At 43.1% G+C, this 17,904-nt stretch overlaps 1 pseudogene; it reads right to left on the reverse strand.

Moving 5' to 3' along the window:
- Positions 1-5,119: 5,119 nt before the first annotated feature.
- Positions 5,120-17,554, reverse strand: LOC135981210 (zinc finger BED domain-containing protein 5-like; annotated as a pseudogene).
- Positions 17,555-17,904: the final 350 nt, after the last annotated feature.

A 17,904-nucleotide genomic window follows, 5' to 3' on the forward strand; every position in this document is an offset into this window, starting at 1 on the left:
TATATTAGTTTTAAACCTGCCACCTATTAATTTCATTGGGTGACCCCTGGTTCTTATGTGAAGGGGTAAATAACACTTCTGTATTCACTTTCTCCACACCATTAATGATTTTATATATCTCTATCGTACACCTCCTTAGTTGTCTCTTTTTTAAGCTGAACAGTTCCAGTTGTCTAAATCTCTCCTCATATGGAATCGGTTCCATACCCCTAATCACTGTTGACCTTCTCTGTACCTTTTCCATTTCTAATATATCTTTTCTGAGATGGGGCAACCAGAAATTCACACAGTATTCAAGGTGTGGGCGTACCATGGATTTATATAGTGGCATCATGATATTTACGGTCTTATCATCTATCCCTTTTCTAATAGTTCCTAACATTTTATTAGCTTTTTTGACTGCCACTGCATACTGAGCAGATGTTTTCAGAAAACTATCCACAATGACTCCAAGATCCCTGTCTTGATTGGTAACAGCTAATTTAGACCCCATCATTTTCTATTTATAGTTGAGATTATGTTTTCCAATATGCATTACTTTGCATTTATGAACACTAAATTTCATCTGCCATTTTGTTGTCCAGTCACACAGTTTTGTGATATCCCTTTATAACTCTTCACAGTAAGCTTTGGACTTAACTATTTTGAGTAATTTTGTATAATCTGAGAATTTTGCCACCTCAGTGTTTACCCCTTTTTCCAGATCATTTATGAATATGTTGAACAGCACTGGTCCCAGTACAGATCTTTGGGTTACCCTGTTATTTAGCTCTCTCCATTGTGAAAACTGACCATTTATTCCTACCATTTGTTTCCTATCTTTTAACCAGTTACTGATCCATGAGAGGACCTTCCCTCTTACCCCATGACTCCTTACTTTGCCTAAGAGTCTTTGGTGAGAGACTTTGTCAAAGGCTTTCTGAAAGTCCAAGTACACTAGATCCACTGGATCACCATAGTCAACATGTTTGTTAACCCCCTCAGAAAATTCTAATAGAATGGCGGGGCATGATTTCTGTTCCCATGTTTACTCTTCACCAACAAATTATGTTCATCTATGTGTCTGATCATTCTTTTCTTTACTATAGTTTCAAACAATTTGCAAGGTGCTGAAATTAGGCTTACAGGCCTACATTCTGGAGTTTTTCTTACAAATTGGTATCATGTTAGCTATCCTCCAGTCACCTGGTACAGAAGCCGATTTAAGTGATTCACTGCTGCTCTCTTATTCCTATCTTTTTTTTGTCCTGATGTGACAGAGTGCTGGGAGCTAGTAGGTGAGCCAGAACTCTGATCACTCTCGCACTAATTAATTCCCTCAGAGAGGTATGATGAGGGAATAGAAATATAAATTATCTAATCAGGCTGACAGGCCAGGTAAACTAAAGGCTTAAATAGCCAATCAAGAGTGGGTTATAAAATATGTAAGCAAGGTCTGCATGAGTTCCCTGCTGACATCTAGTGATGCACTGGGGGAAAAGACCTCAGGAGAAGATCGTATTTACATAGTCACACCTATTCTGACTTGGCATTCAGCAGATAGACCTGCTTTTCCACAGTGATCAATTTTGGCTGGTTTGGGGTTATAATTCACCCTGATCAGAAAAACTCTCTGATGAGAGATCAGTGAATTTCCTTCTTCCCTAAAAGCCAATACGGTTGCTACCACTATCCTGAAGAAGGGATTCTAGAAACCAAATAAAATAGAAATTATCAAAGTTGGGGAAAATAAAAAAGGCTGCCATCCAGCTACAAAACATAAGAATTGTAAGGATAGTAAAATGGGAGTGCTTTGAAGATAAGCCTCCATTAGGAGCTTATTTGGATGTTTTAGGGAGAGTCCTGCTATACTTATCCTCAATTCTCCGATGATAGAAATAGGAGGAGGAGTGGGTTATAACGCTCCACTCTGAAGACGACAATGGGTGATTTCATTCATGTTTTGGCTTTCCCTGGACTGCTCAGACTGGCAATGGGATAAAGCTGTTCCTAAAATTTTTGCACTGCTCCACAAGGTATCCCCTCTGGACAATGTGAAATGACCTCATTTGGTCAAAGCTGCAGGTGGCTCTTTTGCTAATAAATCGAGAGAGCCTGCCCCCATCTGGGGGGTCTAACTCCAGAGGGGCTGGTTATGAGATCTTCAGATAGCTGTGAGGCAAAAGAGACAGCTACTGATTCAGCACTTGTTCTAATTACCACTTGTAAGACGTATTTTCTCCTCTTGTACTTCACAGAGGGCAGGAGTCAGGACTGCAAGTTGAGCCAGTTGGGAATTTTTTGACAAAATGGTTTTCCAATGGAAAATGCTGATTTGTTGGAATTGAAACTTTTAATGGGAGCATAATGGTTTTGATGCAAGTTTCTCGGGTCCAGGAAGTAATTGCTGGTTAAACAGAGAAAGAGGGCGAGAAAAACCAAAATACCCAAAGCCTGGTGCTTAGGGCTCTCTTCCCCCGCTCCCTCTCCCACCCTGCTCTGCCTGATTTGGAGCCTTCATTCCCTAAGTAAATTCAACAAATATTCCTGCTTGTGTTATATATCATAGTCCACTTCTTAGGAGTGCTGACAATCTCAGTGCAGAGTAGTCATGTCGCCACTGTTGTGATGTGCTAGATGGCCATTAGTTCACTAAATTCTTCGTATTGGTCACCTTAGCCAGTGCCATTTCCTTTCCTCGAAGTCTTCCCTGTACATTAGTGTCTGGGAGAAGATGGAAGAGATATTTATATATAATCTGTCTCATTTTGGATATCCATATTTAAGAGATGAGCCTATTTCCCACCCTGGAGGCACACTGCTACAAAAATCCCATTGTAACAGATCTGCGGCCCATAGCATGAAGAATAGGAAAATGTATCCATTCTTACATAAAAAGTTTCCTTTCTTCAAGTAATAAAGTTCACAGAGCCAGCTCACCCTGGAGAAATGGAGACAAATGTTTTAAACCTTGGTCCTCACTTTTAAAACTTGGGGCAATCCCACTGTATAAGGAGAAGCTTATCAGCAGACCTGCAGGCCTTCCAGCACTGCTCAGAGGAGCATATCCATCTCCCCCCCCACCAATCTCTGACTGCAGAGGCTCTGCAAGCAGTGGTACTGGTGTGGGGCTGAATGTGTGTGTGTGTGTGGGAGAGGGGCTGTGCAGCAGGTGCACATACTGTTCAGACCCCTGCTCTGAGAGAGCTCACTGCAGGGCAGCATGCCAGGGAGGGGACCTGGGAGCAGAGATAGAGGATCCACCACCATGTGGATCTTTTATCCTCACCCTCATTAGAGGGAAATCACATAGGGGGCTACAGAGGCCACACCAGCCATGTATGTGGAGTGTCCTCTCGCTTACAGTAGTGTACGTTGGGAATAATTGAATTGACGTCCAAGAAAACACACTGAGAAGAGAATCGCCCAAGAAGTTCAGATAAACTTTGTCCAAACTCCTGGGTACTTAATCAGAACTGAATGCCAAGCCATGATGTTCTCCTGTCTCTAGCTACTGGTACATATCTTTATGATTGGCTTTCTTTGCCCCCAGGCAAATAAGAACCATGTGTCTCCTCTCCTTTTGATTTCACTTTGTTTCTTTTGTTATTCTTTTCTTCCTCAATAGCAACGATAGACATATTTATTCAGAATCCCTAATAGGCGAATGCATTCCTGCATGTGTGCTAATGTGTTTTCTGTCATGGTATTCATTATTACTTCAGACTTTAATAATGTTCTCAGCTTGATATGGTTAAGAATAATGAAGCATTTATTCTCATTCAAACAGCTAATTAAAAGGCTCAGTTTTATTTCTGTGCAGTGTGCTGATGGCTTAATTATAGCCATACCGTTCAAACCACTTCTATTTTTTGGTGTCCCTCTGTAACTGTTCAGTGTCTGTACTTTTCATTTTCTCCATGACCGTATGTATTACAGTGTGGCAGTGGAGAGCAATATAATGCAAGTCAGAAGAACATCGTTTATGCAAGCAAGCTGTGATGTTATGATGTGTGATTAGTTTTGCAAAGCTTAGACTAAAAGCCCTATGGAGCAGGGTAGGGTGTGGTGTGGTGTGGTGTGGTGTGGTGGTCTGGGTGTAAAATGGGGCTGTGATTGCGGCCTGTAGGTGGCACCCTCAATAAAAACAATAAATAATGAAGCAGGGATGATAAATAGCTAAATAAATAAATGCTCACACAGGGCCTGATTCTTCAAAGTGGTGGAGACTGATACTGTATAAAAAAAGGAACATAACTAGTTACACTAGTACAGTCACTACTGTTACAACATTTCAGTACATCTTGTACAAAGTGTGTCATCTAAGGCAGTGTTTCCCAAACTTACAACACTTGCGTACCCCTTTTGAGACATTTGTCTTACCGGCATACCCCTTCTCCGATGAAGATAATTTGGGTGGGAGGGGGGTAGTAGCCACATTTTTATAAGACACTCCTAATTCATTTCATTCTGGATTAAATGTTTATTAGAAATAAATTCAAAATTATATTACATACAGTTGAAACAAAACTTAATAGAAATAGTACTAGAAATAATTAAAATAGAAGCGAATCAACAGTCTGGCAGAACAGTGTGTGTGTGTGTGTGTGTGTGTATTAGTGAATTTGTATAATTCTGAAATTAAAATACGCTGGTTTGGTTAGGTTAGTGAAGAAAGTACTAGTTTTAATACTTACTATTTCGGTATTGAAAATTTTTCAGTACAAACCAAATTATTCAATGTGAGGGATGGAACTGCTTTTGACTAGACACTATCGCGGGGATATCTGGCTCAATGTTTGTGATCTTAAGACAAAGATGGGGCTCCATGTCAAGAGGACAATTTCGTTTTTTTGTTTTGATGCCAACCAGTGCAGAGAATCTGATCTCGCACAAATACGAGGTGGGAAAAGGCAGAAGATTATCGGACAAAGCTGTCAAGTGAGCTGGATATTCAGAGCTAACCCCCAACCAAAATGACGTCAGTGTATTTTGCTCAAATTGTGTTTTCAGGAAGCTATCTGAAGCCAGCTCCAAGAGCTGTTCTTCTGAAGCAGAGAGGTTATTTGGCAATGTTTGAACATTGATGATAAAAGGGTTCCTTATCCATTCAAAGGTGCCGTCCGGTTCAGGGAAATACTTAAAGATCTTTCTGCAAGCTTTCCAAATGCTGCTTCATGGTTTGCAACACATCACTATCAAGTTTGTTCGTCGAGTTTATTACTAAGTCATGAAGAGATGGAAAGGAATCCAGTTCATGACGACTAAGACGTTTATGCCACAGTTTCAATTTTGCGACCGTGGCGCTCACTTTGTCTTGAACATGGAAAACGGATAGGAGTTTCCCTTGCAAGGATAGATTGAGGTTGTTTAAGTGAGCAAAGATATCTGCAATATATGCTAGTTTGCATAGCCATTTCCAGTCTTGTATATGGTCTCGCAGGTTAAGGGTTTCATCTAAAAAAAACCTTGCAGTTCTTCTCGTAGCTCAAACAGGCGATTCAGAACTTTTCCACGCGAAAGCCAACGCACTTCAGTGTGAAATAGGAGTTGTGTGTAATCACTGCCCATCTCATCACAAAGCTGAGAAAACAGCCGGGCGTTCAGAGGGCAGCCTTTCACAAAATTGATTTTCACAGCTTCATCCAGTACTTGCTTTAGATCTGTCTGCATGTTCTGGGTGGCGAGTGCTTCCCTGTGAATGCAACAATGGGTTGATTTTGCTTCTGGTGGAACAGCTTGAATACGTGCAACAACTCCTTTCTTCAAACCAATCATGGCTCTGGCGCCATCCATGTTTATTCCAACACAACGACTCCAATCCAAGTCACTGTTTTTGATAAAGTCATCAATAACTTTAAATATAGCTTCTCCAGTTGTATGTGTTGGCATAGGTTGGCAGAACAAAATATCATCATGGACTTCATTATTCAGCTCGTATCTGACAAACAACAAAAGATTAGCTAAATTAACAACGTAGTGGATTCATCTGCTTGCAGTGCATAGTACCGACTCTTTTGTACTCTTGACAAGAATTGCTGCTTTACATTTTTGGCCATAGCTGTGATTCTATGATGAACAGTGTTATTTGAGAGGGGAACACAATCTATAGCTTTGCTAGCCTTGTCTCCAATCATCACTTGCACCATTACTTTGGCTGCAGGGTTTACTAATGTCTCGCCAATCACTTCATCAGCTCCGGACTTTGCAATTAAGTACGCCACACTATATGAAGCTTCCAAAGCTTTCATATTTTCACCGTCCGTCACATTAGGAATTGTTTTCTGGGACTGTTGGAGATCTTTGTGCCTATTTTCGAAGAATTCTACAGGTTTTCCTTCATATACTTTGTTTGCTATCGAAATGGCGTTTTAGATTGGATGGCTTCATACTGTCATTTGTGAGTCTCGTAACAAATCACACATAGTGGAACAGGCTCCACCTCATCGCCAGTCCACGAAAATCCCATTTTAAGATATTCTTCAAAAATATTTGCAGGCTTTTTTTGTTTCCTTACAGATGGTTCACACGGTTCACTAATTTGGTCATCACAGTTGTCTGATGTAGCCATATCATTGCATTTTTCAGCATAATAATCACTAACATTCGTATTTCCTTCATAATTTTCTTTTGTACATTTCAAACTTCCCGTTTTTAGCTAGCGATCCATTGTAAATGGGTTTAACAAAAACAAAAAGAAATTTTGTATATTAATACACACCAAGTATGTACTTGCCAGGAGTAGTTATTCACTTTTATCTTTTATCCATCGGTATGACTTCTGCATATGCTACAAAGGCACGTGTATTGCCTGAGCCGCGGTAACGCCGCACACGTGGTTTGCATTACCTAGGGAGGTGGTGGAGTCTCCTTCCTTGGAGGTTTTTAAGGCCCGGCTTGACAAAGCCCTGGCTGGGATGATTTAGCTGGGAATTGGTCCTGCTTTGAGCAGAGGGTTGGACTAGATGACCTCTTGAGGTCCCTTCCAACTCTGATATTCTATGATTCTATGATTCTATGATCGGTACGGCAGCCGATTTTTACTGGCACGCTGCTGCCAGCCGGGGTCCCAGCTGCCGGCCTGGCTCAGCCCACTGCCGGCCTGGGTGAACGGGACCCCCGGCTGGCAGCGGGCTGAGCGGGACCGGCGGCCGGGACCCCGGGCCAGCAACGGGCTGAGCTGCTCAGCCCACCGCCGGTCTGGGGTTCTGTCCGCCGGCCCCGCTCAGCCCGCTGCCAGTCCCTTGTCAGCCGGGTTCCCGGCCGCCGGTCCCGCTCAACCCTTGCCAGCCCCTTGCCACCCAGGATCCCGGTCGCCAGCCCGGCTCAGCCCGCTGCCGGCCTGGGTGAACGGGACCCCCGGCCGGCAGCGGGCTGAGCGGGACTGGCGGACAGAACCCTGGGCCAGCAGCGGGCTGAGCCACTCAACCCACCGCGGGTCTGGGGTTCTGTCCGCTGGCCCCGCTCAGCCCACTGCTGGCCCCTTGCCAGCCGGGTTGAACAGGCCACGTACCCCTTGAAACCCTTTCACATACCACCAGGGGTACGCGTACCACAGTTTGGGAAACACTGATGTAAGGTATAAATGGAAAAGTTATCTGTTAAGTATGATTATCCTGTTTAAATCCATGTATAATCATTATTTATGAAGTTATAAATATTTTCTATGTGTTTGTATCTCAAACATATTGTTTTATTGGGTGACGCCCCAAGACAGATTTTCATCTAGACGAGCCAGCATGATTGATGACCCATTAAGGACAATCGGCTGGCCCAATGAGTCCCTCCTGGAGACGTTCCAGAGCGCACTGAGACAATAGCTGCCCCATGATTAAGCAAGGCATGTAAGAACATGTGATAAGGACATATGCTCTAAGGCTCCATCTTTTGCCAGTAACTTTCCATGCACTGAGGCTGAAAGTATAAAGGGAGACTGACAATTTCTTTCTCTACAGTCCTCTGGACTGTGATTTGCTAACAAAAGGAAGCTTTGTTAGGACTGGGACTGATGACCCCCAATCTCTTTGGGTGTTTCAAGGAGACTTTTTGCAAGCTAGCAGACTTACCATCACTGCAATGAACCTGATCCATAGACTCTGAAATCACGTGTAATATATATGATTCCTTTAACCATTTAATAACTCTTTTCTTTTTTATTAATAAACCTTTAGTTATAGTTTTGCTAAAGGAATTGGCTGCACCATGGTATTTAGTGAGATCTAAAGTATATATATTGACCTGCGGGAGTGACTGATCCTTTGGGATTAGAAGAACTTTATGGATGATTAATCTGGTTTTCAGTAACGTCTCCACCCAAAGACCAGCTGTCTGGGTGGTGATAGGGGCTGGCTTGCCTGAAGGAGACTGTGTTTGCCCTTTGTTAACTATGTAGTGATACAGGGGCTCATTTTGTTACTGGCTTGGTGAACTCTGTTAGAATAAGCAACAGTTTTGGGGTGTGACTGCCCTGGTGTTTTTTAATCAGTCTGTCCTGAATTTGCCATTCTCATCTGTGACCCACAGCAGGCACTGTGACAGTTAAGGGCACAGGATTGTATCCTTAGAGTACAGTGCATCAGAGTAACCCTGGAGCTACATTAGGATGCCTTAAATGACATGGCCTTGCACAGAACCTTACTGACATTTGGCACATTTTGTCACTTTTTATAACTTCAGTGTAATAGAGTAGATGATGTCTTGAAGTGCTCGGTAAAGGCTTAGAAGTGTTTGAGACCATCAGAGTCATGTGGTCACAATCCCGTTGGGGGCAATCCCAGCTGTAGGAGTCCCATTCACAAAGAGCACACCTGTGTTTTAGGTCCTGATGGGGTCACTTGATGTTTGGCAGCCAGGAGGAAGTGCCGGGTTTGGGACATTTATCACTGCATGTTGTGTGAGGGATTGGAAGCAAGGAGGAAGGCAAAGGCACGGTGCTGGGGGAATCCATTCATCCCTTCCTCATCCATGCTACACCCATTGCAGCAACCGCCAGCTGTGCAATGCCCTCTCCCTGCGATTGAAAGAACTCTGGGCACGGGTGCCTCTGTCCTAGCCTGAGGATTCCACTCAATTGTGTGTGTGTTGACCCAGTGGAATCAGGATTCTCAAGCAGACCGGGCGTCACCATGTGCAGTCTGGTTCAGGGTTCAGAGTGCCCTGACAGAACTGCGCATCAGAAGGCACATAATGCATTGGCCCAGCAATAGGAAAACTTATCTGCGCTTACCTGAATGTTTCCTTTTTCGGAGTAATAAAATCCATAGATGCCTTCCAAGGGATACTTTCGCCTATTTGCAGCATGGGGGCAGAACCAGGCCAGTCAGCCTCCAGTAGCTGAGAAGTGCCCCCCCCCCCCCTTGTGAAGTTCTCTCCAGTTGAGTTAACCTCCATAGCCAGGATAATTCAAAGTTTCTTTCCTAAATTACAGATTGTGTTAAATATACTTAGAAGAGGGGGGAAAAAAAGCGCCAGGTTGGTCAATTCCACTTGATGATCACAATCTCCAGCTGAAACTTGATTCTGCATCGTTAAAGTCAATGGGAGTTTTGCCATTGACTTGAAAAGGAGTGGGCCTTAGTAGCCCCTTTTCACCAAAAGGAGCACTTATTCGTAGAAACCAGCTGGAATGCCCCCCGGGCTATGCCCCTCATTGTCATCACGGACATTATGTCCCATTTGCTTGGGGAGCTTCTTGAATTAAGGCACTGAGACGGAGACAGACACAGGAGGAAATCCTGGCCCCATTGAAATCACTGGGAGTTTTCAACCACAAACTTTAAGCCTGATCCAAAGTCCACTAACGTCAAAGGCAAGACTCTCATTGACTTCAGTGAGCCTTGGGTTAGATTTTATGAGCTTTCTTAGGCATATCTCCACTGCCTGAGTTTTCACAGGACACTGCAGTTAAACTCCTGCAGTTCTGTCCCAGAATGCATTGGGTGAAATTTAAAACCCTGTGTGCATTCTCTGGGGCACAGTCTCTTTGGTTCTTCCAACGTCCTAGTCAGAAAACTGAATGGGATATTCCCTAAAATATTATCCCCAGTCTCTTTAAAGTATCTCCCACTAGGAACTCAACAAACAAACACCTCTCTAACGTAACTGTTAGTGTTCAACCACGTCAGTTTGACTTTTGTCCTTTGCTCCAATAGATCACTTCTCCTGTGTATTGGATTTTTGATTGAGAGGATCTGCAATAATTATTTTAAAAGCCGTCATTTTAATAAATACTTTGTGAGGTTCAAGCCATTTTTTTTCTTCAGAAAATGAGCTTCATCCCTGATTAATGTAATGGGATAGAACATCTAATGTATCAAATTTCATGCATTTGAGCCCAGAGGGGATCAAGAGGTAGAGCTCTCAAAACAAAGACATGATTCATTATATGAAGCGGAAAATGGAAATAATCACATTTGTGGAAATGAATTGTGAAGGAGATAGAGGCTGAAAAAAAACAAGCTTGGATAAAAAGCAAGAAATGCACCTGTTAACAAAGAGAAGAGTCAAAGCCTGGAAAAAATATTGTCTGGTTTTATCTGTTGCTCTCCAGTAATTCCTATCCAAAAAACCCTGATAAAAACTGGAAAAGGAAAAAACCCATCTAGCAGCATGAATCAGAAAATGCTGAAGTTCTTGCCATTTTAATGTTCGTGATCCTTTTCTCTGAACCTACCAGGTGTCTGTGCTTTTTTCTCCCCCCCAAGGGGGAATAAAATAAGCAACCATTTCCTGCAGGAAAAACCCACACAACAATCAAATGAAATGCTACTGTGTTCCTGGAATTTCATACTCCTTCGCCTTCCAGCTATGTTTTCTCTTCTGTCATCCATTAGTCTCGGAGAGGACTGTCTGATCCAGGGGCTGTGGAGCACTATTTAAAGTGGGGAGACCACAGAATTGCCTCCCCCCGACCCTCCTCTTCCCCTCGCAGGTGTTTCTCATCCAAGCAGCCTGACTCCCCTGGCCCATGAGCCCCTACACTCACCCCTCCCAATTTGAGTAAGTGGTGGTGAGACCTGGTGCACAAAGTGCCACTCAGGTCTGGCCCTGCCAAAAAGTGGGTGAGCTGTGGATGGATTCCCTCCCCACCCCATCTCCATGGGGAAGTTCAAGTTTTGTAAACAACATATGTTTATGTATGCAGTGTAGTTGTAGGCATGTTGGTCCCAGGATATTTGAGAGACAAGGCATGTGAGGTAATATCTTTGATTGGACCAACTTCTGTTGGTGAGAGACAAGCTTTAGAGCTACACTGAACGCTTCCTGAGCCCCCACTTCTAGCTGTCAAAACAACCCGCCAACCTCATCATCAGAAGCAAGATCCACACAGACCAAGACACACCAACTCAAAGCAGCATCAGCTCCTGCCAGAACTCAGTTGCAAAACCTGCAGACTTACCTCCACTGCTATGATGATCAACACCCCTTTCAAGATCGGTGGGTCTTACACATGCCTAGCACAACATGTGGTGTACCTCATCCCAGTGCACTAAATGCCCCCCAAACAACTATGTGGATGAAAGCAGACAATCACTTGTTCTCAAATGAACTCACACAGAAAAATGATAAGACAATAACGCCACATCAGTCACTCTATACCTGACCTATCAGTCCTCATCCTCAAAGGAAACCTGCACAATGCTTTCAAAAGACAAGCCTGGGAGCTTAAATTCATTACTCTGCTAGACACTAAAAATCATGGTCTGAACAGAGACACTGGATTTTTGAGTTATTACAACGATCTATAATCCACTAACCTCGTCTTTTTGTCCTATGACTGCAGAGGTGTTAATGGGCCACTCGACCTTGAATGGTCCCTATGGGTATGTCTACACTGCAGCTAGGAACCCGCGGCTGACCCATGCCAGCCAACAGGGCTCGGGCTGCAGGGCTGTTTCATTACAGTGTAGAATTCCCATCTCGCAGGATCTTAGAACCCAGGCTCTAGCTCAAACCCGGAAGTCTACACTGCAATGAAGTATCCCTATAGCCCAAGCCCCACTAGCCTGAATCAGCTGTCATGGGTCAGCCACAGGTTTCTCATTGCAGTGTAGACATTCCTTTAGAATATGTGCTTACTACTTCTGCGAAACAATCTGTTCCACCTTGTATTCAGCTGTGACACTGGGATTACCTTTCCCAGACCTGAAGGAGAGCTCTGTGTGGCTCAAAAGCTTGTCTCTCTCACCAACAGAAGTTGGTCCAATAAAAGAGATTACCTCACGCATCTTGTCTCTCTAATATGTTTTACATGTCCTTTATTTGCTGCTGTTGTACTGCTCCTCTTTCCCTGTCCTTATCTGCTGTCCTTGTTTCCTGTGTTTCTCTCTTTGTAGACTGTAAGCTCTCAAGGCAGGGGCAGTCTGTCTTTTCTGTAAAGCGTGATGAATAGACTGAGTTATTTCCTTAATAGAACACACAGACTCTGAGTTAATGCCTAAACACACATCCTTTACTAGTAACTCACAACAATAATGCGCTATAAACCCCTTCTCAATCTTCGTGCCTGAAGCTGGTTGTCCCTAGGGTTTACCAGCAGGACTTTCTGGCCAAGATTTTCAAAAGTGACTAGTGATTTTCGGTACCCACTTTGAGATGTCTTAAAGGGGGTCTGATTTCTCAGAAAATGCTGAGCATGTTCTCTCCCAAAATCAAATTCTGTTTACGTATCTCAAAATGGGCATGCAAAAACTGAGGCAATTGAATGCATTGGTCATTCAAGCTCTATTATCACCATTTCACAGATGGGGAACTGAGGCCCAGAGAGACTAATGGACTTGCTCCAGGTCACCCATGAGGTCTGTGGCAGAGCAGGAAATTGAACTCAAGTCTCTCAGGTCCTAGGCTAGTCCTATGCCCAAACCATTTGACCATCCTACCTAGGGTGCTGCCATTGTACTAAATTAGCAGATTTATGCTGGTTTCTAACACCTAATGACAGCTTGGATCATTAGAATACAGGCTTCATACACATTTGTCAACATATTTGTGTTAACTAGCAAAACAATTGTTACATGTCAGTTACGGATACAAAAATAGTATGGAGAGTTCCGAATACAACTTGCGGCAGTGAGCAATGACCTATGCACACCATGTTGTGTTGTGATTTGTGGCAACGAGAAAAAGGAAGGAAGTTCTCTAAGACTGCTAAGGAGTTGTTTCCTTTTCCATAAGAACACAGGGCCTGTGATGTGAGAATTAAGTCTTCAAAGAAAACCGAGGTGAAGGATTAGTCTGTGGGATGGAAATATTATGTTCAAACACTTTTGGAATTAGAATTGCATATTACCAGGGTGAAAGTGGCTTTGTAATATAGTGCAGTGTGTTATCTGTCAGGAGAGAGCGTTATCACAGATTACTTGAGTCAGCACTGCATCCACTAGCAATTTTGTGTATCCAGCATTGATTTGGAAGGGGGAGGGAGAGAGACAAGAAAAAGATAGGAGAGGGTTTTTGATGTCTGAATGGGAACAGCAGAGAAGGAAATGTAATACTCAGTGGGTATTTGAAATACGTAAATGTTGTAAAACTTGAATTATTCAGGGCTCAGATTTAGATTTTTGGAAGGAGTCATAGGGGGAAGAAAGTTACACATTGTTTGGATTAGTTGTTTTCATTTTCTGTGTGTTAAAATTGGACGTTTGCTATGCAATTGATCTTGTCCATCCTATCCCTTCTGTCACTACCAGGGACAGAGTAACTGGCCTGGATCCATTAAAATTTCCTCTTTCCCCAAACTAAAACTGCTGATTTCCATCCTGCTACACCCAAGGGCAAAACTGGAAGGGCAAAAAGAATGGCTGTTCCCATAGTATTTCTAACCAGAAACAAGCACTACTACAAACCTCATATGAACTATTATTTACTAGTTATATCAAGGTCAAGTCCTGGACCAGGCCCCATTGTGCTAGGTGCTGTACAAACACTACACAAGGCAATCCCTGCCCCAAAGATCTTACAATATATGTCATCCTTGAACTTGTGATCAATCTGGTTGAATGGTTCTGATATTTGAGTTTTCAATGAGATTTTTCATTCAAAATTTGATTTTTTTCCAACACAACAAAACCCAAAAATATTCATATCAATTTTTCAGGCTTTTTGACCAGCTACAGCGCTGGCAACATTTGGCCTTTTATGCCTAATTCTTTCATGCTTTCCATTGAGTTGTGTGTTCTCTAAACAACAGTGTAGCTTTGCTTGCTCTAAGTTCCATTCTCAACATAAGCTGCAATGCAGGTAAGAGAGTGTGCACTTGAATGGGAGACAGGTGCCAGCATGACTGCTGAGCTCATCATTAAGGCAAGAATGGGAGAAGGGAGCCGATGGTAGGGTAGGGAGTCATTGGGAATGCTGCCTGCAGGAGGATCATAGCAAGGATGTCTTCACTTAGTAACCTTCCTCTAGTGAAATGAAGGTATGTCTACACTGGAGTCACTGAGTGTGATTGCCGCTTGAGCTGACCGACCAGAGCTGGCTGTAATCTAGCTAGCTTGGGTTCCCGGGTAACGCTGTAGCGGAGCAAGCTTCAGTGCAGGCCCTGCAAGTCGTTACCCAGGGTTCTGGGTAGGTTTGTACAGCCCACGTTGAAGCTCGCGCTGCTCTGGCTTCGCTGCTCTAGGACCCACGCTAGCTAGATTCAAGCTCATTCAGGTATGTCAGCCTGAGCTGCAAACACAGCGTGATTGCAGGCTAGACGCGCCCTAAGACACTTTCCACTAAATGTTGGGAGTTGCTGTATTAAAGACTTCCAGGATCCAGAGACAAAGGAGCTTTCATAAATGTCGCTACAAGCCTGAATGACAAGATTCACCCTCAAACAGCAAATACTGCTCTTGGTTACCCCGTTGTAAATGTGCAGGAATCCCACAGATCCCCAGGGATTTGCTCAGCATTTACATCAGCGTAACAGAGGGTAGAAATTGTGCCTCTGTCTTTAACATAAGCGAGAAGTACACCTCTACCCCGCTAGAACGCTGTCCTCGGGAGCCAAAAAAATCTTACTGCGTTATAGGTGAAATCGCGTTATATTGAACTTGCTTTGATCCGCCAGAGCGCGCAGCCCCGCCCCCCTGGAGCACTGCTTTACTGTGTTATATTCTAATTCATGCTATATCGGGTCACGTTATATCAGGGTAGAGGTGTATTTCAGAAAATGCTTTTAAAGAAGAAAACCCCTTCGATAACAGAGCAAATGAGAAATGTACATCTCGATGTGGTCTTTTTCCTCGGGAAAAACATATTAAAGGGTGCCTGCATTTTATTGCTGTAGATGTGTGATTTACTATACAACAAGCACTGTGTCTCATCTTTGCATTCAGCTACACTGATCAAGAAAATAAATTAGATCCTGAAATCTTTGTGCCCATGATAGTGACTTAGTATAAGAAGTCATTAAAGCAGTAAATTATATGCACAGCTGTTAACAACATGTAAGTATCTTGTTTTCCTTCTTTTGGTTCAGAGGAACATCAATTAGTTCAGTGATATTTACACTAATATCTTTATTTATTCGGTGCAATTGTCCATCTGTTTCAGTGAGGACTGGAATTACAATGATTCTGCCAGGAGTGAAGGCATTAGACTTGCTGATTGTTAACCTTTCCCAGGAGATAAGATGACTCATGTTTACAATTTTCCTACATATAGGAGATAACAGAAAGGCAACATGGCAGCTCTGAGAGAAGGGATTTGAGAAATAATCCTAAACAGGGGGGAATTAACAAACTTGCGAGTATTCTGTCTGAAAACCACTGTTAGAGGAAAAACCACGATAAAATAAGCAACATCTAGTTAAAACTCAAATGGATTGAAACAAGTGCAGAGCAGAGGTCCATGGTATATTGTATGTACTCTCACTAGGTTATGGAGGGGAGAGTAGTGTTTAACATGAATTTATATTGCTTGTGTCTGACCAAAACGTCCGTTTCTCTGACGTCTCATCCCAGTGTCTCACTGTCAGTTTAAACTTATCCTGGGCAAATGTGAGGTCCTGAACTTCCCTGCCAAACTCTCTTAACTTGTATGTCATTGTTGACAGTACACCAACCCCCCTGTGACCTACCAGGAGGTCGACTTTGACTCCTCCTTCTTCCAGGCTGCATCCAAGGCTTGATTCAGAATTCTGCCCTTCCCTACTCATTTGGTCTTGTCTCCTCTTGAGGTGACATTGCCCTCTTCACCACCAATGGCATCAAATTGTGTACATTGCTAACCTATGGACCTGCACAGTGGGCCCTCACTGGGGACGCTAAGTGCTATCAGATTACAAATAATAAATAATTCACATTTTTCAGGGTTTTAACACAAAGGCTAAAAACTTAACAGAAAAATTTCAATTTTGCAGATACTTTATGGGTCCACCAGACAAGTCCTGTAATGGCCATAGTATGTAGTTTTGGGACATGGGTTTAAACCATGAATTTCTGATCTGAATGTGAAGTTTGAGGGAGATTTGGATCTGATGTTTTGGTTTGGATCCATTTCTGTTTCAAGTCCATCTTTATCAAAGATGTGGATCCAAACTTCTCCCAAATCTGAAATTGATGAGGGTGTTCAAATTTGGGCCCCTGCTTGGTAGTTATAAATAAAGTGAATAGAAATTAATCATGGCTCTATCCTTTTTTAGCACTACTTTTCCTAAGATAATGCAATATAAAGATGATTAGAAGCTGGAATTTTTTTGATGTAACTTCTTTGTCATCAAATAGGGCTAGTGTATGCTTCATCTATATTGCTACAGATGTGTAATTTACTGTAAAGCCAGCACTCTGTCTTCTGTGCAGGCAAATCCATTGATCAGGAAAATAAATTGGGTCCCAGAATCTTTTTTACTCAAGATAATGCTCTCTATGGGAAGTCATTAATGCAGTAAATCACATTCACAAATGTTGACACCATAAATGCATCTTGTGTGCCTCCTTTTGATACAACCAAGCATCAATTAGTTCAGTGATATTTACATAAATATCTCTATTTAGGGGGTCGAATTGTCCATCTGTTACACTTAGAATTTAATTACAATGATTTTTCTGGAAAGGAGGAATTAAACTTTCTGAATGTTAACCTTTTCCATGAGACAACAACAGCTATGTTCGCAAGCTAGGTGCAGTTAGATAAGCATTTCAACAGAGCCTTTGTTTCAGAAGACAGCGTATTTATTTTTTTAACAGTTTCAAAATATAACAAGTCCTATTAAACTGAATCAAAGTTAGATTCTTAGCGCCAGGTGTAATTGACTTCTATAGTTTGGTGGACAGATGCCCACATCAGAAAAAAAACACTTTCACATTTTGGTACCAAGTGGCATCTTTGTTGACAGTCAGAGACGGGATCAAGAACAGTCATGAAGATTATGCTATTCACTAACCTACAAACATGGTCCTATCAGGTCCAAGCTGAGGCATCTTACAGGGACTGTAGTGTGGAAGTTTGTTCTACCCATATCTAGTATGGATGCTAGTGAAATCTCACAAGAATGGGTGTTCTTACCAGTTTTCAGCAGAGGTTTGTTAAAGTATTTCAAGATAGTTGTTCTCATGAGATGCCCACCATGGTTGATGGCCTCCAAGATCATTCAACCGTCCTGCCGTATAAGGGCAAAAGTTCTCAAGAACAGCTCAGGAGGTTTTGGTGCTATCAGCAGCGCCATATTATTGCCTAGGCCAACAAGGCCTAGGGTGGCAAATTTGCAGGGGCAGAAGCTCCCCTCCGCGCCCCGCCCCCCTGCTCCAGCTCACCTCCGCCTCCTGTGCAAGCACGCACCACATCCTGTTTCTCTCCCTCCCAGGGTTTGTGCCGCGAAACAGCTGCTTCGCTGGGCAGGGAGGGAGGGGGGAGGAGGGGGAACGCCGCGTGCTGGGGAAAGAGGCGGGGCCAGGGGCAGGGATTTGGGGAAGGGATCCAAATAGGGAAAGGGAGGGAGCG

The sequence above is a fragment of the Chrysemys picta genome, chromosome 2 (genome assembly GCF_011386835.1).
Source record: "Chrysemys picta bellii isolate R12L10 chromosome 2, ASM1138683v2, whole genome shotgun sequence".
Lineage (NCBI taxonomy): Eukaryota > Metazoa > Chordata > Testudines > Emydidae > Chrysemys > Chrysemys picta.